The following is a 27,142-nucleotide window of genomic DNA, read 5'->3' as shown; positions in this document are numbered from 1 at the left end:
TATGGGCACCACATAAGCCTCAAGGATCCTCATGTGTCTTTAGAGAGAGGAGATTCCTCTTTTCAATAATATATGAGTTTGAACTTCCTAACTTCCCAGCAAGAGTTGACATCCCAGTGTCAAATTTCACTTAATAAAAGGAAATGCAATTTCTTTGCCTGAAAAGGAGTCATTTGTTTTTGTTTTATTTCAAATATATCTGACATATAACATTGTATAAATTTAAGATGTAGAATATAATTTGTTCTATATTGCAATATGATTGTCATTGTAGCAAAATTAGTACCTCTGCTACATAATTATTCTAAAAAAAATAAAACAAGGAAGGTGAGGTCTCTGTCCGCCATCTAGTTTTGTCATCCTACCTGCAAAGCTGCTCTTCCCTGATTTGGAATACTAAGGTGAACTGTTAGAGCCTTATGTCTTTAAATACTTTCCTGAATAATTTTCATTTCTCATGAAGACTTTCTATTTATTAATTTGTCTTACATGTTATTACTTCCTCCAGACTAATAAGAACATAAGTAAAGCTAGACATTTCAACATACAAATTAAAAAAATAAAAAAAAGGAAATGTGACATTCCTTATACACTTCATGGAGAAAGTTTTAGCTGATTTTTTATCTAGATATTCATTCATTCAAAAGCATCCATACTTACTACATATTAGGCATACTATCTGGTGCTAGATACACTGGGGAAATGATGATTGGGTCTAGGACATGTTGTTAAGTATGAAATCCTTATAAGAAAATGTTCAACTATAAGGGTGATATTGTGACACACTAGCTGAGAGCTTAAAACAAGTTTTCTTCCTGGAGACCTAAATCTGAGAGCCTTGACATAAATGTGATATTTACAGCAAAGAGTCTTGATAAGATCACTAAGAAAGAGGGTATAGAGGAGGAGAAAAGGAGAATATTTGGAATGTCAACAAATCACATGCAAACCTATTTTAATCTGAATTCCCAGGGAAAGAGAATACAATTCGGGGGTCTGTTATAATTCATTTTTATATAATTCTGATAAACCAAAAAATTTAGAATAAAATAGAAGAGATCATCTACTATTAAGCTTGGCCGAAAGGTTTATTTAAATGATAGTTATTTTTCCATGGATGTCAATATCATTAGCAAAATTCCAAAAGATTTTCTAGGAGTCAGTGCATTTAAGAAGTAACCTGATTAGCTTTCCCACTGGGGAGTAAATGAAACCTTACCATGACAATTGATTCAAATCGATTATGACTTTCTTATGAGTTATTAAATACGGGGCTAAATTAAATTTTCCTTCCCATATTAAGAGTAGAAGCTATGTTTTCTCTGGAAGGTTATTAAGCTACAGGGAAGATTTTCTTTTCAGGATAGAAGCAAATCAGATTATTATAAGAGACTTCCTAAGGCCAAAAGAGTTTATTTAGGAAGTTAAAGTATCTTTGCTGGGTATAAATATTATTATGGTAATTACTATCTTCAAGTATTTATTGTTAATGAAAACTTTTCCAAGTTTCTCAAGGGTCCTTCCAAACAGAGCTATACATCTATTTTCAAGGAAGTATCAGGCAGATAATTTCAGATACTCTCAAACACTGGAGCCAGGAAATGTCTCAGGGTAGAAAGCCTCCCACTACATGTGTCCTGTTAAAATCCAATTATGCACAGAGAAAGGACTAAGAAACACAATACACTGGGGAACATATGTTTAGCATAACACGTACATTACAAATAGGCCTACATATCACATACTACTTACAGCTTCCAAGTGTTTTTCTCAGAAATTTGAAGAAAAGTATTCAATGAAAGTTAAAACAATAAAAGAAAAAAAAAAGCAGTGGAGTATTAGAAAGTGGATTCTAATTCATGAAAATATAAGATCAGCAACATTTTAACTGATAACATGACGTTATCTTATATAATCATATAATATATATTCTACCTAAACTACCATACAGATATGATAAGCATTTAGTCTTAGCATTTAGATTAGCATAACAGTCTTAAGTTATATCTTTGCAAAAGTCCAACACTCCAGAAAACAATATATCAGAATATATGAGTGTTAACAAAGAGCCATTTTTTAAAGGACTATTTGTGGGTGGATCATTTCAGTGGAATTTATTTCTTTAATTGACTTGTTTTTTTTTTTCTTTTAAGACAATGAAAGCTTTAACCTACAGACAAAATTAAGATAATTCAGCACATAGACCATTAGGCTCTGTATATAAAGTAACACTGTGATGAGACAAAGAGACAGACTTACATGTGACAAATGCCACTTTGATTTTAAAAACACGATTAAATGCCAAAGACAGACTGTTGAATGTTCTAGAAAACCACCACCTCAGACTTTATACCAAGATGTCAACAAAAGGCTAATCAGAAGTCTAAGCATAATAGATGCCTGTTCCGAGTCCATGGTCAGGTCCTCCTTGGTGTTCCCTCAGCCTGTTGCACCAGCTTCTTAAGGGAGTGTTTCATTTTCTCATGAGAATCTGTTCATGGTCCAAAGTCTTGAACCCTTTGATTGTTCTATTTGTTTAATCAGGTGGTCCCACCAAGAAAGATGATGTCCCACACCTTTCCTTGATAATTTACCAGCCTTCTGCACAAAGAATGGGCTTCCCTGGTGGCTCAGAGGTTAAAGCATCTGCCTGGAATGTGGGAGACCCGGGTTCGATCCCTGGGTCGGGAAGATTTCCCTGGAGAAGGAAATGGCAACCCACTCCAGTACTCTTGCCTGGAGAATCCCATGGAGGGAGGAGACTGGTAGGCTACAGTCTCAAAGAGTAGCCTTTGTGACTCATGGAGTCACAAAGAGTTGGACACAACTGAGCAACTTCACTCACTTCACTTCACTGCACAAAGAATAAATGCCCCACGTCCCTCACTGGTAGCAATCCCTTTCTCGGTGCTTTCAGGAATGACATCATAGCACTTGTTGAAAGCCTCCTGTGTGCCAGGCACTCTGCTAGCTATGAGTGTTAAATACTGTTTCTAATTGACAAATGTCTTTGTAGGAAAATTACTACAATCCTTATTTCACAGGAAAAGAAAGCTAAGTCACAAGGTTATGAGTCACGATTATTAAGCACTAACTTTCTGCCCAAAGTTACTTGGTTAGTTAAGAGTGGAGAAATATTCAGTACAGAAGCCTGCCTACAAATCCCAGACATTTCCCTCTACAGTTAGCCTAGATGGTCATTGTAAGAGCTCTCTAGGCAGAAACTAAACTTGATCATTTTGTTCTCTAGCATTTAGCATAGCTTCTAGCCTTGAACAGAGCAGCATGTTGGTAGGTGGTTCAATATCTGGGACTCTCTTTTCATCCTCTTTCTACTAATTAACATGGTAAACAACCAAATACCAATCCAGAATGGACAATATAGTGAGAGATAAAAAGCATTTTGATAAGCAGTTCATTTCTCCATGGCTGGATATTTGAAATCTTTGAAGGTCTAAGTTTTGGAGATAATTATCAAGAATTACAAGTGGCTCTGTTCATTAGTTTGTAGCTGAAGAAGTCTCTTTTATCTGATAGGGAGAATGGTATAGCTGATGACTTGGGTTTGGATTTTGGTCTTACTGGAGTTGAGACTGTGACAGCCAGCAGAATTCATCCACTGGAATGGGTATAGGAGGTTTCATTGTCTTCTCAGATGGTAGAAGTCATAGGGCAAAAAATGTTTCAATGAACCTTCAGTTCAGTTCAGTCACTCGGTCGTGTCCAACTCTTTGTGACCCCATGAATCACAGCACGCCAGGCCTCCCTGTCCATCACTAACTCCCAGAGTTTACCCAAACCCATGTCCATCGAGTCGGTGATGCCATCCAGCCATTTCATCCTCTGTTGTCCCCTTCTCCTCCTGCCCCCAATCCCTCCTAGCATCAGGGTCTTTTCCAATGAGTCAACTCGTCACATGAGATGGCCAAAGTATTGGAGTTTCAGCTTCAACATCAGTCCTTCCAATGAACACCCAGAACTGATCTCCTTTAGGATAGACTGGTTGGACCTCCTTGCAGCCCAAGGGACTCTCAAGAGTCTTCTCCAACACCACAGTTCAAAGCATCAATTCTTCAGCACTCAGCTTTCTTCACAGTCCAACTCTCACATCCGTACATGACCACTGGAAAAACCATAGCCTTGACTAGACAGACCTTTGTTGGCAAAGTAATTTCTCTGCTTTTGAATATGCAGTCTAGCTTGGTCATAACTTTCCTTCCAAGGAGTAAGCGTCTTTTAATTTCATGGCTGCAGTCACCATCTGCAGTGATTTTGGAGCCCCCCAAAATAAAGTCTGACACTGTTTCCACTGTTTCCCCATCCATTTCCCACGAAGTGATGGGACCAGATGCCATGATCTTTGTTTTTTGAATGTTGAGCTTTAAGCCAACTTTTTCATTCTCCTCTTTCACTTTCATCAAGAGGCTTTTTAGTTCCCTCTTCACTTTCTGCCATAAGAGTGGTGTCATCTGCATATCTGAGGTTACTGATATTTCTCCCAGCAATCTCGATTCCAGCTTGTGCTTCTTCCAGCCCAGCGTTTCTCATGATGTACTCTGCATATAAGTTAAATAAGCAGGGTGACAATATACAGCCTTGATGTACTCCTTTTCCTATTTGGAACCAGTCTGTTGTTCCATGTCCAGTTCTAACTGTTGGTTCCTGACCTGCATATAGGTTTCTCAAGAGGCAGGTCAGGTGATCTGGTATTCCCATCTCTTTCAACCTTATCAGGCAACAAATAATAACCTAAAAGTTCCTTAATTTGGCATTCAGGACCTTTAATGATTGGACCTGTTCATTTCTCTAGCTACTGTGCCCATTCCTTACACTCTAAGCTCTAACCATCATGAACAACTGCATTTACATTCCTCTGAATAAGCCAAGCTCTCTCTCAGTTCAGGGGTTTGTACATGCAATTGGAAAAGACCCTGATGCTGTGAAAGACTGAAGACAAAAGGGAAAGGGGGTGGCAGAGAATGAGATGGATAGATAGTATCATTGAATCAATGGACATGAGTTTGAGCAAACTCTGGGAGATAGTGGAGGACAGGAGAGCCTTGTGTGCTCCAGTCCATGGGGTTGCAAAGAGTTGAACAAGACGGCAACTGAACATTTCTCTGCCAATCAAGCAACCTTCCCAGCTCTCATTTCTCCATACTGTCTCCCATCTCAGGAATGTTTATATGTAAGCAAGTTCAGATCAGTCCAAATGTCATCTCCTTCAGGAAGTATTTCTGCCCCTTGAAAATCTCCTAGCACTTTGTGCTTCTCCTTGTCATGACACTTATTAACTATATTGTTCTTTCATTGAACTTCTCCCTTACCCACGAGACAGTCAATACATTGACTAACTTCTACATTATTGGTTACTGTGGTTGTCAATTTATGTGCTAGTTTAGCTAGGTCACAGTGCCTGGATATTTGGTTAAATGCTATTCTAAATGTTTCTGTCAAGATATATTTTAGATGAGATTAACATTTGATTTTGTGAGAGTTGGACCATCAAGAAAGCTGAGCACTGAAGAACTGATGCTTTTGAACTGTGGTTTTGGATAAGACTCTTGAGAGTCCCTTGGACTGCAAGGAGATCAAACCAGTCAATCTTAAAGGAAATCAGTCCTGAATATTTACTGGAAGGACTAATGCTGAAGCTGAAAATCCAATATTTTGGCCACCTGATGCAAAGAATTGACTCATTGGAAAAGACCCTGATGATGGTAAAGACTGAAGGCAGGAGCAGGGGACGACAGAGGATGAGATGGTTGAAACATGACGTACTCGATGGACGTGAGTTTAAGCAAACTCTGGGAGTTGGTGATGGACTGGAAAGCCTTGGCATGCTGCAGTCCATGGGGTCTCAAAGAGTCAGACATGACTGAGTGACTGCACTGAAAATAGATTATCCTCCGTAATGTGAATGGGCCTCATCTAATCACTTGAAAGCCTTAATAGAAAAACACTGACCTTCTGGAGGAAGAGGGAATTTGGCCAGTAGACAGCCTTTGTACTGGAACTGTGTCTCTTCCATGGGTCTCCAGCCTGCAGGCCTATCCTGCTGATTTTGGACTTGGCAGCCACCATCATTACATAAGCCATTTCCTAAAATTCTCCCTCTCGCCCTCTCTAGAGAACCCTGCCTAATATAATCATCATCACTGAGCATAGTTCTTGGAATATAGACCAGATCAAATAAAATTGGATTAGGTTGAATTGATCTGATTTGCAGGGGAAAAAAAAAAAAAACTACTGTGGAGTTAATGTCCAAACTTCTCTCTTAAGAGTCACAGACCTGCAGAGGTCAAACTCCTATACACAACAATTGGTTTTGCTAACCTGAGAGTTCCTTTTTCCTGATCCAGTGCAAAGAGCAGAGGAAATGGAGGATAACACAATCCCTCATCCATTAATATTTTAGATCCTGAACTACATATAATCGGCACTCTGACTCACCCTACTTTTAGCATTCATGTTAGTGCTTATCTAACAGTCTTAAATGCAAAATTCATACTGTCTGGCAGAGAAAGACAGGTGTCTCATCTCAGTGGGATTATCTCAGGTTTCTCAAGTCACTAGGGAGGAGACTTTATTTTTTTAGGCTCCAAAATCACTGCAGATGGTGACTGCAACCATGAAATTAAAAAATGCTTGCTCCTTGGAAGAAAATATATGACCAACCTAGACAGCGCATTAAAAAGCAGAGACATTACTTTGCCAACAAAGGTCTGTCTAGTCAAAGCTACAGTTTTTCCAGTAGTCATGTATCAATGTGAGAGTTGGACTAAAGAAAGCTGAGCGCCAAAGAATTGATGCTTTGAACTGTGGTGTTGGAGAAGACTCTTGAGAGTCCCTTGGGCTGCAATGAGATCAAACCAGTCAATCCTAAAGGAAATCAGTCCTGAATATTCATTGGAAAGACTGATGTTGAAGCTGAATCTCCAATAGTTTGGACAGCTGCTGCTAAGAACTGATTCTTGGAAAAGACCCTGATGCTGGAAAAGATACAAGGCAGGAGAAGGGGATGACAAAGTATGAGATGGTTGGATGGCATCACCAACTCAATAGACATGTGTTTGAACAAGCTCTGGGAGTTGGTGATAGGGAGGGAAGCCTGGGGTGCTGCAGTCCATGGGGTCTCAAAGAGTCGGACACAGATGAGTGACTAAACTGACTGAGAAAGGAGACACTCTCAGAAAGAAAAGTCAACCTTTCTCTCTCCTAATATTCTCAATATGGTGATTTAAAATCTACCACTCAGCCTGGAATTACAAAGACTTCAGACTTAGAATTCTTGGATTATTTGACAACTTGGGTTCTTAAATGTTCAATGTGAATGAGGAGATGATTATAGAAAATGACCTAGTAGAAGACTGTCTTGTTAGTCAAGTTAACCTTCTCACTTAGAACAGCCTGGGGATTTATTAAACCATGGAAATGCTTGGATGGGTATGAATAAAGGATTCTGACTAGGGTTTAGGATTTATGATAGTCAGTTTGTGACTCCTAGAGACAGTAACTTGTATTTTGTGTACAGAGAAAAGAATGGTGAGGTCATAGGGCCAAGGTTTTAACTTGTTTCTTTAAATGAGACTGAATTGTCCAGATTTTCACTGTTTTTTATAATTCCTCTGCTTTTCTTCCTGGAAAAAAAGTTAAATAATGCAAGCAAAAATTTACTAAGCTATCAACAAATAACAACACTGACAGCATCAGAGAATAAGAGATGAAAGGTGAAGTGAAATGAAAATTTGCAAGTCTGTAAACTGGATAATTCATGCTAAATCCAAAGTCAACATCATTTTTTCTAATAAGCAGTTTCTTGGTTATATAGTTTTATTTCTACTCTAGCCTTTAAAAAGTTTTATTCTGTTATACTTGTAAAATCTTACTTTGTCTCCAAGTTTCCTTTTAATGTTACTTTGAAAGGTTTTTCTAAAAGGTCTTATAAATAAGTGAATATATGTTTGGGAAAACATATATTTCTCAAACATATAACAGACACAGTGACATCTTTCCTGTGTGTACTTAGTTCTGCTGCAGGTATGTTCTTTTGGGTTCCCAGACCCAATTCCAATGTGTGTGGGGAATAGTGCTGGGTAGGGGTTCCTATACCAACAACGTGCTTGAGCATTCAACTCAGTTCTGACATTATCTAGACTTCCCTGTAGCTCAAACAGTGAAGAATCTGCCTGCGAGGCAGGAGACCAGGGTTCAATCCCTGGGTTGAGAAGTTCCTCTGGAGAAGGGAATGGCAATCCACTCTAGTATTCTTGCCTGGAGAATTCCATGAACAGAGAAGCCTGACGGGCTACAGTCCATGAGGTTGCAAAGAATCAGACACGACTGAGTGACTAACACATTCCACACAGTCGGACACTATCTACCCAGAGATAGCATCAGATTCCATAGATTGAGGGCTCAGTCTCACAATACTGCACCCACATCCCCATTCCCTCCCCCCCCCACACACACACAAGACACAAATTGTGTCTTCAGCCACTCTGACCAACTGGTTACATACACAGACTAATGTATATAAAATAGATAATAAAAACCTACTGTATATCACAGGGAACTCTATCCAATACTCTGTAATAGCCTATATGGAAAAGAACCTAAAAAAGAGTGGATATATATATAACTGATCCACTTTGCTGTACACTTGAAACTAACACAATGCTAACTCAGCTATACTCCAATAAATTTTCTTAAAAGAATGTAAGCAAATAAGTCCTATCAATAAATTTTATAGTAATAACACAATCCTTGTACAATTTGCTACATAAGATTTTGTTATGAGCCATAAGTAACTGGAATTTTAAGAATGCTCCTATAATTTCTTTTCTTTTCTAACTGAAATCTTTTCCCTAATTGCTGTCCACCAACCCACTCTATCAAATTTTAAAATGTATAGAGTGGGTTGGTAGAAAGTAAATGAAAATTTAATAGAGTGGGTTGGCTGGAAGGCCTGGCCTGGTGTGTTGCAATCCGTGGGGCCACGAAGAGTCAGACATGACTGGGCGACTGAAGAACAACCAAGGTAAAAGTATCTTCCAAATGTTTAGTTCTGCCCTCGTGTATCCAGCTGTCTACTTGATATCTCCACTGGGATAGGCAACTCCGTCTTTCTAAATCTAAGCTCCTGACTCTTCTTACCTCCCAACCCACTCCTCCCCAACCTGCTCCACTTCTGAAAATGGCACTACAATCCTATCTCGCCAAGTTAGAGGTTTCTATGATGCTTTCCTTGGACTTGAGGTGTTTGTGTTTTAAGTCCAGGTTGTGATCAACTGCTATAAATAAGGGGTTGCCATGATCTCCTTATTGCATTCAATTAATTTGCTACAGTGGCTTACAGAACCCAGAGAAACATTTTACTTAGTAGATTACTGGTTCACAATTGATTAAATCATTGGCTCTTGGCAACTGATTCAACCTCCAGCCCCTCCACTCTCCTCAGGATCTGGGAGTGGGTCTAAAAGTTCCAACCCTCTAATTACAGGGTTAGTTCTCCTGGCAACCAGCCCTCATCTTTAGGTGCAGTCCCAAAGTCAATCATTAACCTAGAACACCTTTATCTCTTATCACTTTAGAAATTCCAAGGGTTTTAGGAGCTCTGTGCCAAAGCGAGGAAGACAAAATACACATTGCTTATTATAAATTCACAAGATTACAAATGATAAAGCATATTTTAAACATGATTTAAGTTGTATGTCAAAAAAATGGGTCAGTCTTCCCAACATTATATAATGTCCCAAGCCAGTTAACCATGTGTTACCCAACAAACAAAACAGGAAGCAGTTTACTTAAAACCCCCAAGAAAACCCAATGCATTCTGTATTAACTTTAATTTCCCATGCATTCCTCAGCTTCACAGTTATTTATAGATCTTTTCCCAGAAAAACTTGTAGTTTAAGTGGATAAACTTTAAAACTACAGGAAGTGGCTTCACGGTGAATTCCTTTTCTTACTCATTTGAATAAAAAGGGGTTATGAAAAAAATAATCCAGATAACCTTTGAGCAGGAGGCTGTGATCCTCAATGATTAAGGGCGATAGAAATAAATTTTATATAGCACTTTACAACCTAAATTATACTTTTGCATATATTACCACAATCATGCTCAGAATCAATGCCAGGATTTAGTGATGATCAAGAAGAGAATCTGTCTTATTAAAACAAACGCCTATCCACCAAGAGTTCAGCAGAGAAGAATTCAGAGAAATCTTTTGATTGGAAGAAATAATCAAAAAAGTGTCCCTTCTTTCCCCTGAACTTTTTTTTTTAAATTGGATTTCCATTTGGCTCCTAGGCAGAAGGTGGAGAGATTACATAAATTCCTGAGAACATCTTCCCTCTGCATCCCTACAGCCTTGCTCATTTTGGCATGGCTAAGCTGGAATAATCCTGTCTAAAAGAGCTCTGCAATTAAATTTTAAAGAAAAAAACCAGATCTGACGTAAAAGCCACCACACTCCACAGCTCATTTTCAAATCTATATCTGATGCTAAAAGTTCTAAAGTAAACAATATAACAACCCAAAATGACCTTTACAGAGCTTTTTTAAAATTTATTTATTTTAATTGGAGGCTAATTACTTTACAACATTGTAGTGGTTTTTGCCATACATTGACATGAATAGGCCATGGGTTTACATGTGTTCCCTATCCTGAATCCCCTCCCACCTCCCTCCCCAGCTCATCCCTCTGAGTCATCCCAGTGCACCAGCCCCGAGCACCCTGTCTCATGCATCGAACCTGGACTGGCGATCTGTTTCACATACGGTAATATAAATGTTTCAATGCTATTCTCTCAAATCATCCCACCCTTGCCTTTTCCCACAGAGTCCAAAAGACGTTCTATACATCTGTGTCTCTTTTGCTGTCTCACATATAGAGTTATCATTACCATCTTTCTAAATTCCATATATATGCGTTAGTATACTGTATTGGTGTTTTTCTTTCTGGCTTACTTCACTCTGTATAATAGGCTCCAGTTTCATCCACCTCATTAGAACTGATTCAAATGTATTCTTTTTAATGGCTGAGTAATATTCCATTGTGTATATGTACCACAGCTTTCTTATCCATTTGTCTGCTGATGGACATCTAGGTTGAGCTTTTGACCTGAAAAAAATTGCCCACTAGCTTATCCTGTGCCAGTACAAGTTTGTAATAGCCACTGCTGATGTTCTCTGCTTCTTGGCCACTTGCCCCTCAAGATTTGTTGATTTGGCCTATACTTCTCTCTCCAGTCTCATCCTAAGGAATGCTTCTTGTTCTCTTTTAGTGCCATGGGTCATCTTGTTCCAAGATTTGAGGAAGAATCATTTGGGATGGTCTTCTCTCTCTTCCTACCACACTCTGGCCTACTGCACTCCAACTCATCCTTTAGCTATGAGGCCAAATGCTCAATCCCTTGAAAGTACAGAGTGTTTTAGATGCCCTACTCCCCTTCTAAGCCTAATTCTTTTCTGTATGGCTTTCATGGCCCACACAACTTTCCAACCTAACACAGGTTCTAATTATGTGTTTACTGGTGAAATATTTAACTAATTAATTTTTCCTTCACTAAACCATATGATTCATGAAGAGAATGACCAAGTCTATTTCCCCACAATTACATCTATAAAATCCAGCTGTTAAATGAATGAATATATGGATGGTTGAGAGGATAGAGGAGTGAATGGACAAAGAAAACAGGAATGAATGCACTTTCTCCTGATAAACATATTCTTTAATCCCAGCTATGTGAGGCCATCATGATACTGTAGAGTTAATTATCCAACAGAAATGTGAGCATTTCATTTTACACTTCTTGTAGGCACATTTTAAAAAAATAAAAACAAATGAAAACCTGATATATTTTAATTTAATCTAAAGTATACAAAAGATTATAATTTCATCACATAATCAATATGAAATATTTTAGTTTACTTTTTTTCCACACTAAATCTTAAAAATCCTATGTGTATTTTACATTTCCAGTACATCTCAATTTGGACCAGCAGCATTTCAAGTTATCTAAAGCACATTATCTTGCAAAATCTGGAAAGCCAGTGAAACAGATCTGCCATATGTCTGTGCATATGAAAAAAGATCTTGCCAGTCCAGGTTCGATGCATGATGCTGGATGCTTGGGGCTGGTGCACTGGGACAGCCCAGGGGGATGGTATGGGGAGGGAGGAGGGAGGAGGGTTCGGGATGGGGAACACATGTATACCTGTGGCGGATTCATTTTGATATTTGGCAAAACTAATACAATTATGTAAAGTTTAAAAATAAAATAAAATTAGAAAAAAAAAAAGATCTTGGAAGGAAAGGCAGACTTCATTTTAGGCAAGAAAGTTGAAAGGACACTCGTTCAAGAAAAATGAGAAGAGGAAGAAATATTCTGAAAATATTTAAGTTGTCTTGGTTTGTTTGGGCTGCTGTAACAAATACCATAGACTAGGTGGCTTATTAACAACAGAAATTTACGTCTCCCAGTTCTAGAAGTTGGGAAGCTCAAGATCAAGTCTCAAGCAGATTCACTGTCTGGTGAGAGCCCACTTACTGGTTTATAGATGGTGCCTTCTCACTATAACCTCACACGGCATAAGGGGCAAGGCTTTCTCTGGGGGTCTCTTTCATAAAGGCATTCATCTCTTTTATGAAGGCTCCACCCTCATGCCCTAAAGTGCCTTCCAAAGGCCCCATCTCCTAAAAGCAATACATTGGGTTTTATGTTTCAACACTTGAATTTGGGGAAACACAAATATTTAGTCCATAGCAAGATGAATATTTCTGTTTATTTTGCCATCTAGCTCTGATCTTCCCAAATTTTCCTACAAAGAACCCAGCTAGGGAAGGTTTTACAATAAAATCATATCTTACTAAAATATCTGCAAGATGAAAACACTCAGCAGTTGAGAGAGGGCCGCTTGAATAGGGCTAGAGTAGAAGGGGGCCGAAGTGAGGTGGCCGACAGTGACAACACGGACAAGGAACACAGGGCAAGGGGGAAGACAGGGTGGCATCCTTATGGTGGGCCAGAAGACTATGTCCCTGAACTCACGCAAGGCTCCCTGTGGTGTTCTAAACCCTTTAAGAGGAATCTAAGGTGGGACTGGACAGCCCCACAGTTTCTTGCTAGAGTTTGAGTAACACACATTGTCAAAATTGATTTTCCTGTAAGATATTAAGTGAGAATTGGTTTATTCTCAGCTATTTTAAAGCCAGCCAGACCTAGATATCAGTATTTAATAGTGGCCATATTACCACATACACATTGTACCTGGATTCTCATCTTTAGAAGAGGGATAATTATATCTAACTAGGTAGCTGAAAGAATATTATATGAGATAATGCCATGTTTTCCTAAATATATTATAGACTTGTAGTGTGACCAACAGTCCTGGTTTGTCTGAAACTATTCCAATTTTAGCATCAAAAGTTCTATGTCCTAGAAATCCCCCAGACCTAGGTAGATTGAAATTTTTAGTTACCTTATGTACACTTGAGATAACTTTGTGAGAATATTTTTAACTGTTTTATTCATAGTCTGTATATATATATATATATGTGTGTGTGTGTGTGTGTATATATATATATATATATATATATAGTGCCAGTTTTACATGTAAAACATGCTAGTTATTATTATGTTAGTTGGAGCTAAAGTGGGTGGACCTATGGGAATCTAGTTTAGATAGCACAAATTGCAGGCATAGAATTTGGATATGCCTATGAATAACTCAAACCTTAAAAAATGAAACATTTAGAATAACTTCAGATGTGAAGAATAAACATGATGTGTGCCATTAGTGAAGATTTTCATATACTCAGTTTCCATACACATTGTTGAATTTTGTTTTGCTCTATTTGTTTTTTTAAAAAAGAAAAATAGCACCATGATAGTTCTGGTGCAAAAATTTTGCTAGTAGGCAATGAATGAAGTTTAGGAAGTACTGAGAGAATGTATATTTAAGCATCTTTCATAAGATCTTCTATCTTTTTGCTCTATCAATATGGCTTGCATCTTAAAACTTAATTCATAATCCCAGAGAGATGTCAAAACTCCAGTATCCATTATACTTGCATTTCAAGAAGTTACAGTAATAAAAAAAAAAAAAAGTGTGGTATTGGCAAAAAAAAATAGGCCAAGGGAATAGAAAAATCAGAAACACACCCATGTAAGTACAGTCAACTGGTCCTTGACAAAGGAGCAAAGGCAATATAATAGATTTATAATATTATAGTAGTCTCTTTCACTCTAGTACTCTTGCCTGGAAAATCCCATGGACGAAGGAGCCTGGAAAGCTGCAGTCCATGGGGTCGCTGAGGGTCGGACACGACTGAGCAACTTCACTTTCACTTTTCACTTTCATGCATTGGAGAAGGAAATGGCAACCCACTCCAGTGTTCTTGCCTGGAGAATCCCAGGGACGGGGGAGCCTGGTGGGCTGCCGTCTATGGGGTCGCACAGAGTCGGACACGACTGAAGTGACTTAGCAGCAGCAGTCTCTTTCAGAAATGGTGCTGGGAAAACTGGACATCCACAAACAAAAAATAATTAAATCTAGACACAGACCTATACGCTTCAGAAAAAGTAACTCAAAATGCATCATAGACCAAAATGCAAAATTGTCAAGTTCACGGACAGTAACAGAAGACTATGTGATGACATTCTAGAAAAACCACCAAAGGCACAGTCCATAAAAGGAATAATTGATAAGTTGGATTTCCTTAAAATTAAAAACTACTGCTCTGAGAAAGACACTATTCAGATCATGAAAAGGTATAATCACAGACTGGGAGAAAATATTTCCAGAAGACACATCTGATAAAGGACTATTACCCAAATATACAAAGAACTTTTGATGTTCAACAATAAGAAAACAATTCAATGAAAAAATGAATTAAATACCTTAACAGAACTAACACCCAAAAAAGATGTCCTTGTCATTATAGGAGACTGGAATGCAAAAGTAGGAAGTCAAGAAACACTTGGAGTAACAGGCAAATTTGGCCTTGGAGTACAGAATGAAGCACAACAAAGGCTAAGAGGGTTTTGCCAAGAGAACACACTAGTCATGGCAAACACCCCCTTCCAACAACACAAGAGAAGACTCTACACATGGACATCACCAGATGGTCAACACTGAAATCAGACTGATTATATTCTTTGCAGCCAAAGATGGAGATACTCTATACAGTCAGGAAAAACAAGACTGTGAGCTGACTGTGGCTCCGATCATGAACTCCTCATTGCCAAATTCAGACTTAAATTGAAGAAAGTAGGGAAAACCACTAGACTATTCAGGTATGACCTAAATCAAATCCCTTATGACTACACAGTGTAAGTGAGAAATAGATTTAAGGGACTAGATCTGATAGAGTGCCTGATGAACTAGGGATGGAGATTAGTGACATTGCACAGGAGACAGGGAGTAAGACCATTCCCAAGAAAAAGAAATGCAAAAAAGCAAAATGGCTGCCTGAGGAGGCCTTACAATGAGCTGTGAAAAAAAAGAGAAGTGAAAAGCAAAGGAGAAAAGGAGAGATATACCCATTTGAATGTAGAGTTCCAAAGAATAGCTAGGAGAGATAAAGTCTTCCTAAGTGATCAGTGCAAAGAAATAGAGAAAAATAATAGAATGGGAAAGACTAGAGATCCTTTCAAGAAAATGAGAGATAACAAGGGAACATTTTATGCAAAGATGGGCTCAATAAAGGACAGAAATGGTAGGGACCTAACAGAAGCAGAAGATATTAAGAAGAGGTGTCAAAAATACACAGAAGATCAGTACAAAAAAGATCTTCATGAGCCAGATAATCATGGTGGTGTGATCAGTCAACTAGAGCCAGACATCCTGGAATGTGAAGTCAAATGGGCCTTAGGAAGCATCACTACAAACAAAGCTAGTAGAAGTGATGGAATTCCAGTTGAGCTATTTCAAATTCTAAAACATGATGGTATGAAAGTGCTGTACTCAATATGCCAGCAAATTTGGGAAACTCAGCAGTGGCCACAGGACTGGAAAAGGTTAGTCTTCATTCCAATTCCAAAGAAAGGCAATGCCAAAGAATGCTCAAACTACTGCACAATTGCACTCATTTCACATGCTAGCAAAGTAATGCTCAAAACTCTCCAAGCCAGGCTTCAGCAATACATGAACCAAGAAATTCCAGATGTTCAAGCTGGATTTAGAAAAGCAAGAGGAGCCAGAGATCAAATTGCCAACATCTGTTGGATCATTGAAAAAGCAAGAGAGTTCCAGAAAAACATCTATTTCTGCCTTATAGACTATGCCAAAATCTCTGACTGTGTGGATCACAATAAACTGTGGAAAATTCAGAAACAGGTCAGAATACCAGACCTCCTGACCTGCCTCTTGAGAAATCTGTATGCAGGTCAGGAAACAACAGTTAGAACTGGACATGGAACAACAGACTGGTACCAAATAGGAAAAGGAGTACATCAAGGCTGTATATTGTTACCCTGCTTATTTAACTTCTATGCAGAGTGTATCAAGAGAAATACTGGGCTGGATGAAGCACAAGCTGGAATCAAGATTGCCAGGAGAAATATCAATAAACTCAAATATGCAGATGACACCACTCTTATGGCAGAAAGTGAAGAGGAACTCAAAAGCCTCTTGATGAAAGTGAAAGAGGAGAGTGAAAAAGTTGGCTTAAAGCTCAACATTCAGGAAACTAAGATCATGGCATCTAGTCCCATCACTTCATGGCAAATAGATAGGGAAACAGTGGCTGACTTTATTTTTCTGGGCTCCAAAATCACTGCAGATGGTGACTGCAGCCATGAAATTAAAAGACATTTACTCCTTGGAAGAAAAGTTATGACCAATCCAGACAGTATATTAAAAAGCAGAGACACTACTTTGCCAGCAAAGGTCCATCTAGTCAAGGCTATGGTTTTTCCAGTAGTCATGTATGGATGTAAGAGTTGGACTGTAAAGAAAGCTGAGCACCAAAGAATTGATGCTTTTGAACTGTGGTGTTGGAAAAGACTCTTGAGAGTCCCTTGGACTGCAAGGAAATCCAACCAGTCCATGCTAGAGCAGATCAGTCCTGGGTGTTCATTGCAAGGACTGATGTTGAAGCTGAAACTCCCATACTTTGGCCACCTTATGTGAAGAGCTGACTCATTTGAAAAGACCCTGATGCTGGGAAAGATTGAAGGCAGGAGGAGAAGGGGACGACAGAGGATGAGATGGTTGGATGGCATCTGTGACTCAATGGACATGAGTTTGAGTGAACTCCAGGAGTTGGTGATGGACAGGGAGGCCTGGCGTGCTGTGGTTCATGGGGTCGTAAAGAGTCGAATACGACTGAGCACCTGAACTGAACTGATACTAGCACAATAATCCTTTTTTAATATCAATGATGAACCTCACCCAAAGAGAGGTTACATAACTTGCCTGAGGCCACATAGTCAAGTGCCAAAGCTAAGATTTAAACCCAATTTAAAACATGAACTGCATATAAATTAACTTCTGGATAGGTGTTGATTTAGGGTAGAGAGCGATGGGAATAGAATGGGCCAAAAATGTAGGGAATTGTAACTATCAATATCTATATAGACAGATAGTCCAGCTTTTCTAGTAAAAAGGCCTAGAAACAATTGCCAAATAACCTATTTAGTTGTGCTCAATATACCTAAAATCCAGACTGAGATCTTAAAATATATATCTTTTGAAAATAAACAAGGCTTAACTAAATAGGTGGCTCCCAATCCAGGTTTGTATCAGGAAAGGTATAAGATGAACATGAAACAACTTAATGTACCCGATAGCAAAGATATCAAAGACTATTAAATCTAGTTTTTGTTTTTTAAAAAAGGACCTCTGGCCAAATGTGGGTAAAACTGAACTTCAGTGAAAGTAATAATTGCAATTGCAGTTTGGGCTCCCCCGGTGGTAGTGGTAAAAAATCTGCCTGCCAATGTGGTACATGAAAGATACATGTTTGATCCCTGGCTCAGGAAGATTTCCTGGAGTATGAAATGGCAACGAACTACAGTAGTCTTGCCTGGAAAATTCCATGGATAGAGGAGCCTGGCTACAGTCCAGAGAGTCACAAGGGGTCAGATGTGACCGAGCACACATACAGAGAAAAACTGCAGTAGACTGAATCACACTGAATGCATTAGTCCTTGAGTTTACAAGGATGAGTAAAACTTAACTGTGCATCGGTACAGAATGTTCGAGAATCAGCCTATTTTATTGAAAGCTGGTAAAGGGAAACAAGACTTTTGTTTTGCCTTTCCTATACCAGGTGCATCTTGTTGTAATCAAATAGTTGATAAAGGTAGGTTGCTTTTTAGAGAAGTTAATCAAATAACAAATGCAAAAGGCGATAAAATATCATCATTTTATCATCCCATGTGAATTAACGAAACCATGCAAGGTCAATAACTGCTAATATTACAAAAAGAGAGCTCTTCAGATAATGAAAGGAGAAGGCAATGGCAACCCACTCCAGTACTCTTGCCTGGAAAATCCCATGGATGGAGGAGCCTGGTAGGTTGCAGTCCATGGGGTGGCAAGGAGTCGGACACTACTGAAGCGACTTAGCAGCAGCAGCAGATAATACAAACTTCCTTGATTAAGTATATATACCATCCCTAAGCAATCTTGCCAAAAATTTAAAATGAAATCAGATCAAGCCACTACCACCAATTAACAATTTACATAGTACAGAGAAAGAAGTTGAATGATATTATAAGAACAGATACAGCAAAATACAACAAAATTCAGATAGATAATGAAAAGACTCTACCAAAGCCTAAGGAAAAAGAGAATTCTAGTCTGGTTTCCAGTCTGACTTGTAAGAAGCTAGAAGTCAGCATACCTTCCTAACCAAAAGTAAAAAGCATAATAAACTGAAAAACTTTTCTTAGCTCCATAATAGAATGTCAGTCACAGGACAAACTGCAGTCCTCAAAATTACAGATGCCAACAAAGGAATATCGAGAGTCACAACTTACCAGGAGCAGAAGCTCTGCAGGAATCAGACAGGGAAATTGGAACTGTAGCTGATGAACTGCTGGAGGCTTAGCATGGACCCCCCTGAGAGATAAAAACCAGACAGGGACCCAGTCACTAGAAGGACACTGCACTTCCGTGAATTTTACCTCCAAGAGTTCCACCAGGTTCTCACAGTGAATATAGGAGAAAAATCACCTTGTGCTTCTGGCAGAAGAAAGGGAAAAGACTCCATTTTGAAAAACACCCACCAGAGCATTCCTTAACAAGGTCTGTCCACAGGAGAAACCATTTAACTGAAAGCTAAATAGCTGGGGTTTAGCTTAATTGACCTGGGGAATGGCGGAGGAAATTTGCAACCCCAGCTGCCTCCAGGCATCCTATCTCATTGAAAGGGAAAGAGTTGGAAAATGAGAAGCCTCACTCAAAGACTGAGACCTCCAAGTGCTATAAAATGCTCCCACTGCCCCCACACCTCACCACCGCATTACCCTGGAAGGGCCTACTTACAGTTTTTACCCAGTAGATCATTTCCATCAAAAATATTACAAAACATACTAAACAGAAAGAAAAAAAACATTTTGAAGAAACAAAGCAAGCATCAAAACCAGATTCAGATATGGCTGACATGTGGAAATGAACAGACTTGGAATTTCAAACAACTGTGCTGAAGTGTTAAGGGCTCAATCTCACAGAAACAGAGAGTAGATTGGAGGTGCCAGAGGCTGGGCGGGTGGGAGAAAAGAGAATACGTTGAACAAGAGAACAAACTTCCAGTAAGATGAATAGACTCTAAGGATCTAATGTTGAGCATTGATGATTATAATTAATACTGTATTGTATTTTTGAAAGTTGCTAAAGAGTACATCTTAAATGTTTTCACCACCACTACTGAAAAATGGGAGTTATTTGAGAAAATGGATACGTTAACTTATGGTAATCATTTCACAATATATATACATATCAAATCATCACATTATACACATTAAACTTACACAATGTTATACGTTAACTATATCTCAATAAATCTGCTAAGGCTCTAAGGATAATGTAGATAGCAATAACAGATAGAATATATAAGCAGAGAGATGGAAATTCTAGGAAAGAACTGAAAAGAAATGCTAGAGATAAAATACACTAACAGAAATAAAGAATGCCTTTGATGGGCTTGTTAGTAGATTGGACACAGCTGAGAAAAGAATCTGTGCTTGAGGATATCTTAATAAAAATCTGCAAAACTGAAACAAAGAGATAAAAGATTAAAAAACAGAACAGGATTTCCAAAAAAAGAGTCTGTCTGCCTGCCAGGTAGGAGGCACGGTTTCAATCCCTGAGCTGGAAAGATCCCCTAGAGAAGGAAATGGCAACCCACTCCAGTATTCTTGCCTGGGAAGTCCCGTAGACAGAGGAGCCTGGTGGGCAACAGTCCATGAGGTCACAAAAGAGTCAGACACATGAACCTAGAACCTATTATACAGAGTGAAATCAGTCAGAAAGAGAAAGATAAATATCGTATTCTAATGCATATATACGGAATCTAGAGAAATGGTACTAAAGAATTTATTTGCAGGGCAGCAATCAAGAAACAGACATAGAGAATAGACTTGTGGACATGGGGAGAGGGGAGGAGAGGGTGAGATGTATGGAGAGAGTAACATGGAAACGTGCATTACCATGTGGAAAATAGATAGCCAATGGGAATTTGCTGTATGACTCAGGGAACTCAAACAGGGGCTCTGTATCAACCTAGAGGGGTGGGATGGGGAGGGAAATGGGAGGGAAGTTCAAAAGGGAGGAGATATATGTATACCTATGGCTGATTCATGTTGAGGTTTGACAGAAAACAGCAAAATTCTGTAAAGCAATTATCCTTCCATTAAAAAATAAATAAATTAAAAAGAGTCAGACACGGCTTAGAAACTAAACAACAAGAACGGGGCAACTACAAAAGGTCTAACATGCATGTAATAGGAATTGCAAAAGGAAAACAAAGGGAAATGAGCAGAAGTATTTGAAAAAAAGAATATACTAGTCTACATTTTTCCTCCCCCTGAGAATTTCCCTAAATTGTCAGATACCAAATTGTCAGGTCCACTAAGCTCAGAAAAAACCAACTGTATAAATGACCAACTGCCAACCCTCCCAAACAATTTCCACAAAACAAAACAATAGACAAACAGAAAACCTAACGTAGGCATATTGTTTTCCAACTACAGAAAACCAAACATAAAGGAAAATCCTGAAAATATCCAGGGGAAAATAATTTTACTAAAGAGCAACAAAAATAAGAAGTATATCTAACTTCTCAGAGACCATGTGAACAAGAGCTGCTGCTGCTGCAAAGTCGCTTCAGTCGTGTCCGACTCTGTGTGACCCCACAGACGGCAGTCCACCAGGCTCCCCCGTCCCTGGGATTCTCCAGGCAAGAACACTGGAGTGGGTTGCCATTTCCTTCTCCAATGCAGGAAAGTGAAAAGTGAAAGTGAAGTCACTCAGTGTGTCCGACTCTTAGCAACCCCATGGACTGCAGCCTACCAGGCTCCTCTGTCCATGGGATTTTCCAGGCAAGAGTACTGGAGTGGGGTGCCATTGCCTTCTTAGCTATGATTGAATAAGATGCTACAGAGTGAATATTATGTAACATTGAACAAAAGGTTTATAATAGTCTGATGTTAAAAAATAATGAAACAAAAATAATTTTTAAAGATTATCTTTGAAGAGATGTTTGGGTTTAGAGTTTTACTTTTTATAGATTTTTAGTATGCAATATTTTCACATGTGTTCGTGATCAGTCATGTCCAACTTTTTGCAACCCCATGGACTGTAGCCCACCAGGCTCCTCTGTCCATGGGATTTTCCTGGCAAGAATACTGGAGTGGGTTACCATTTCCTCCTCCAGGGTATCTACCCAACCCAGGGATCAAACCCACATCACTTGCATTGGCAGGCAGATCCTTTACCACTGAACCACCCGGGAAGTCCTAATATTTTTGAAGACTTACTTTAATAAAGTCAGTTGCTACAATCCACACATTTCCTCCTCTGAGATAATTTAATTGGTAAATTATTTCTTTATTGTTAATATATCTTTTAATCAGACATGAAAAAGAAAAGAAGCACATGTTCATGTCATACCAATGAGACTACAGTTAAGCAGAACTTCATCTCTCGGCTGTCAGGGTAGAAAAGGTAGGGTAGGGGGTGGCAGATGAATACAATAGAGGAGATAAACTTGCTGCTTGATTTTTTTTTTTTTAGAAAGGTAATAAAAGCATACTGAGAAAGAGCTACAGTGAGAGAGTGGAAGAGGGCTTTGGTTGTTATTGAAAAAAAATGAAAACTTAAAATTGGATAAAAACAAGGATTGCAGAAAGATGATGTTAAAAAGTGAGGATACTTCAAAGAATATTGAGAAGACTATACTGAATATAAATATTTGAAAACATAATCACTTCAACTTCAATAAGTTCAGATCTGTTTTCCAGCTCATTTCTAAGATGTTGCTTTGCACAACTTGGGATAGAAGAGGTTGATGGAATTTGTATACATACGGATACTAACACTGCACAGAGGAATGAGTTCTCAGCATCTGGGCATTTATAATTGATTGATTGGAGGGGAGTGATTTGAGTGGTAGTGGAGTTTCCAGAATAGTTCTAATTTTACATATTTTGTTTCACTGATAAATTATTTAACCAATTTGACCAATGTCTTAATAAGGTTTTGTCAGAAATAAATAATATCATAATATCTATAAATTACTGTAAGAGTTGAGAGAGAAAAAGTAAAAGAGGACAATTGAGACAAGGTAAAGATTGTTAAGGATTCATTGTTAAGGTATATCCATGTACCACTTGCCTTTTACAATCACCATTTAAAAATGTTTGGTAAAGCTGACGTTGAAAAGTTGTAAGGACTTAAGAAAGCATATGCAGGTGGTTCAGTTGGATAAATTGTTTGATTACTTTTAATAAAATTGGGTGACTTCCCACTAATTTACTGAATGTCATCCTAACAGGATATTTGTAATAAAAATGTTGACATAATAATTTAAACTGTTGCTTATATCTACTAAATTTGATAACTCTATATATCTGATGAGAGAACTGGTTGGAAAGATCTGATTGGTTCACTTTTCTTTTGCTCAGCAAGACTAGCATTTAATGGGGAAAAAAGCTTGAATAACACATGTGGTGAGGGCCTATTTTCCATACCCAAAGAACCTAACAGACACAATATGTGGTTATAATATATTACAAAGCACACAAAAATCAGCTGGTTGATCATAAAACCATCTTAATAAAGAACTGACAATCAGATTAGACTGCTTCCATCAGATTTTGCCATAAATATTTTCTTGAAACAAGTCACTGAGTAGTCATTAATATTTTAGATTATGAAGCCTCCCAATACTTTAATCATAGCCATGGGCTCTCTCCTCAGGAAAAATACACATGTCTATGAAACATTCACACATGTTTTTGAGCCTATCCCTGGACCTCAGGGATTCTTGGATATTACCTTTTTGTGCTCATTAAAAAAACTAAACTTCACCATTAATTCTCCCTTCCTAGTCTAACTCCTCTTCCCTCCTCTTCCCAACAACAGACATTCCTTTTTTAATAAAATTCTAGAGCACTAAATAAATGTGTTCAGACATCTAAAAGATCTTAATGTCTAAGAATACTCAAATAATCACATAGATCTGAGCTCTTCCTTAAATATTATTAAATTTAATTTGTTTCTGATTCATTTCAGATTCATTCTTCAGAAGTCCTACACGTGTATAAATTCTGTGGAGTCTAATCCATGATTAACATCTGGTAGTATGACCCTTGAGGTCAAACATCTTGGATATGTATCCAAACTCTCAGATACAAAATAAGCTAGCATGCTTACTGTTTATTGTAATATGTATTTTATATTTGGGAACATGAAAGGCCAAGAACTGTTAAAGGATTTAGTTAATCTGTTTTAAAACTTATATTGAGGTATAACTGATGAAATAACTGCTCATATTTAAGTGCACAATTTGAGATTTTTCTCATGTATATACACCCATTAAGCCACAACCGAGATCAAGAAAATAAACAAACAAAGAATCCCCCTACAGCGCAGGAGACACGGGTTCAATACCTGGGTTGGGAAGATCCCCTGGAGAAGGCAATGGCAACCCATTCCCAGTATTCTTGCCTGGAAAATCCTATGGACAGAGGAGCCTGGCGGGCTGCAGTCCATGGGGTCACAAAGCGCTGAACAAGACTGAGCACACATACGGAGCAACAGAGCTAAGTGTTCTCATGGCCCCTTTGTAGTATCTCTCTCTAGACACTTTCCACTCCTCTTGCTCCCCACCATTTGCAGGCAATCACTAATTTGGTTTCATTACAAATTAGTTGGTAATTTCTAGAATTTTTAGCAAAGGAAATCATAGTGCATGTAGCCTTTTTTGGTTTGGCTTTTGTCACTCAGCAGAATTATTTTAGGATTCATTCATGTTTTTGTGTGTATCAGTAGTCTATTTCTTTTTTCACTATTGTATTATATGGCATGGATATACCACAATGAATTTATCTATTCACCACAAGTCAAAGAATGTACGGAGCCTCTAGAATATGAAAAGGAATATGAAAAATGCATTATTCTCTGGAGCCTCCAGAAGAAACAGCCCTGTCAACTATTTTAATCTTCTGACCTCCAGAACTAAAGGAGAATATATTGTGTTATTTTAACCACTAAGTTTTTGGCATTTCCTATTGTAGCAACAAAAAATTAATACAATGTCTTTTATCAGGTTGAAAATGTTCTTTTAAATTTCTAGTTTGCTGACAGCTTTTATAAGAATTGGAGTGATATTGTCAAATGATTTGTCTAAATCTATTGAGATGATGATATGGTTTTCATTTTTTATTTTCTGGTGATATTGTGAAGCGTACTAGTTAATTTCTAATGTTAATCTAACTGCATTAGATTAATCCCATTTGGTCATGGTATGTTGTCCTTTTTATTTATTTTATAATTTGCTAAAATTTTAATAACACGAAGATAGTGGCTTGTTTTCTTCTAAATAATTTTTTAATTGAAATATAGTTGATTTACAGTGTTTCATGTGTACAGCAAAGTGATGCAGTTAAATATATATATATATTTTTTTTCTTTTTCAGATTCTTTTCCATTATAGGTTATTACACAATATAGAATACAATTCCCTGTGCTATACCTTATGTCCTTGCTGTTTATCTGTTTTATGTATAGTGCATTATATTTGTTAATTCTTAATTTATTCCTCCCTCCATCTTTCCCCTTTTATAACCATAAATTTGTTTATGTCTTTGAGTTTCTGTTTTGTAAATAAGTTCCTTTATATCATTTTTTTTACATTCCACATATCAGTGGTCTCTATGATATTTGTCTTTGTCTGACTTATTTCACTAGTATGATAATATCTAGGTAAATCATGTTTTGCAAATGACATTATTTCATTCTTTCTTATGGCTAAGTAATATATATATATATATATATATATATATATATATTTGTATATATATGAGGGTTTCTCTGATAGCTCAGTTGGTAAAGAATCTGCCTGCAGTGCAGGAGACCTTGGTTCAGTCTCTGGGTTGGGAAGATCCACTGGAGAAGGGATAGGCTACCCACCCCAGTATTCTCTGGCTTCCCTTGTGGCTCAGCTGGTAAAGAATCTGTCTGCAATGCGGGAGACCTGGGTTCAATCCCTGGGTTGGGAAGATCCCCTGGAGAAGGGAAAGGCTACCCACTCCAGTATTCTGGCCTGGAGAATTCCATGGACTGTATAATCCATGGGGTCATGAAAATTCGGACACAACTGAGTGACTATATATATATATATATATATATATATATATATATACCACATCTTCTTTCATCTGTCAATGGACAATTGAATTGCTTCCATGTCTTGGCTATTGTAAATAGTACTGGTGTACTGGTGTGTACTATAGGGGTACATGTATCTTTTGAAATTAGGGTTTTTGTCTTTTCTGGATATATGCCCAGGAGTGAGATTGCTGGATCATATGGTAAATGTCTTTGGTTTTTTAAGGAACCCCTATACTGATCTCCATAATGCCTGCACCAATTACATTCCCACCAACAGTATGGGAGGGTTCCCTTTTCTGCACACCCTCTCCAGCATTTATTATTTGTAGGGTTTTTGATGATGGCCATTTCTGACTGGTATGTATTTTTTCTTTTTGACTAATGTTTTGGTTGGAATATCAGATTTTCTTAACTTCAGTTTTCTGGAGGAATTTATATAGAATCAGAATTACTTTTTCCTAAATAACTGATAGATTTCAGGATTCAGACTATCTGGGCCTAGACTTTTCTATGTGGGAAGTAGGTAAAGTTCAGTTCCTTTAATCAATATATTGCTATTCATATTAAATATTACTTTTTGAGTGAGCCTTGACAGCTTATGTCTTTCAAGGAATCTGTCCACTTTATCTAACTTAATCAAATTTGACAAGAAGTTTGTTCATAATCTGTATTATCCTTTTTACATCACGGAATTTCTAGTAATGTCATTTCCCTCATTCTTGGTATTCTTGATTTCTTTCTGTAACTCACAAGTTATTTAAAATTATGTTGTTTGGATTACAAATATTGGGGGATCTTTTTCACATTTCATCTTTCTGTATTGATGTCAAGATTAATCTCATCATGGTCAGAGAACATACTTTTATGATATGAGTCATTTTAAATTATGGAGACTTTTTGTGGTTCAGAATAGACTTCATCTTCCACTTACACTTAAAAAGAATACATATTATACTTTCATTGGCTGTAATGAACAAAAACATACATTCTATACATGTCAATTAGGTCAAGTTGCTTTATTTAATCCATCCATTTAATCTATTATGAAGAGGGAAGTATTGAAATTACAAATTTATTGTATCTCAGGTCTGGAGACCAGAAGTTTTAAATCAAGGTGTAAGCAAGGCCTTGTTCCCTCCTATCATGCTGGAGAAGGAACCAGCTGTTGCATGCCGCTGTCCTAGCTCCAGATAGCCTCTGACATTCCTAGGCTTGCAGATATTATACATCACTCTAATCCTCCATGTATCTTCAAGTTTTCTTCTCTCTGTGTGTGTTTCTTCCTGTCCTTCT

At 37.9% G+C, this 27,142-nt stretch overlaps 1 long non-coding RNA gene across 9 annotated transcripts in view; it reads right to left on the bottom strand.

The window, feature by feature from the left end:
* Positions 1-20,316, bottom strand: part of LOC147371366 (uncharacterized) — a 178,302-nt gene extending 157,986 nt beyond the window's left edge. The window contains exons 1-4 of one of the 9 annotated variants that reach the window (XR_015164783.1): positions 19,987-20,316; positions 19,502-19,548; positions 18,994-19,075; positions 11,745-14,528 (exon numbers count right to left, since the gene is read on the bottom strand). This is a non-coding gene — a long non-coding RNA (uncharacterized LOC147371366). Of the gene's footprint in view, positions 1-11,744; positions 14,529-18,993; positions 19,076-19,166; positions 19,471-19,501 lie in introns of those variants that run through there. The other 8 variants (XR_015164781.1, XR_015164782.1, XR_015164779.1 and 5 more) reach the window with 8 other exon arrangements.
* Between the last annotated feature and the right edge of the window lie 6,826 nt (positions 20,317-27,142).

Source organism: Bos grunniens, chromosome 5 (genome assembly GCF_055505025.1).
Source record: "Bos grunniens cultivar Pamir isolate PY7600 chromosome 5, Bosgru_T2T1.0, whole genome shotgun sequence".
Lineage (NCBI taxonomy): Eukaryota > Metazoa > Chordata > Mammalia > Artiodactyla > Bovidae > Bos > Bos grunniens.
This window is presented reverse-complemented; position numbering and strand designations above follow the sequence as displayed.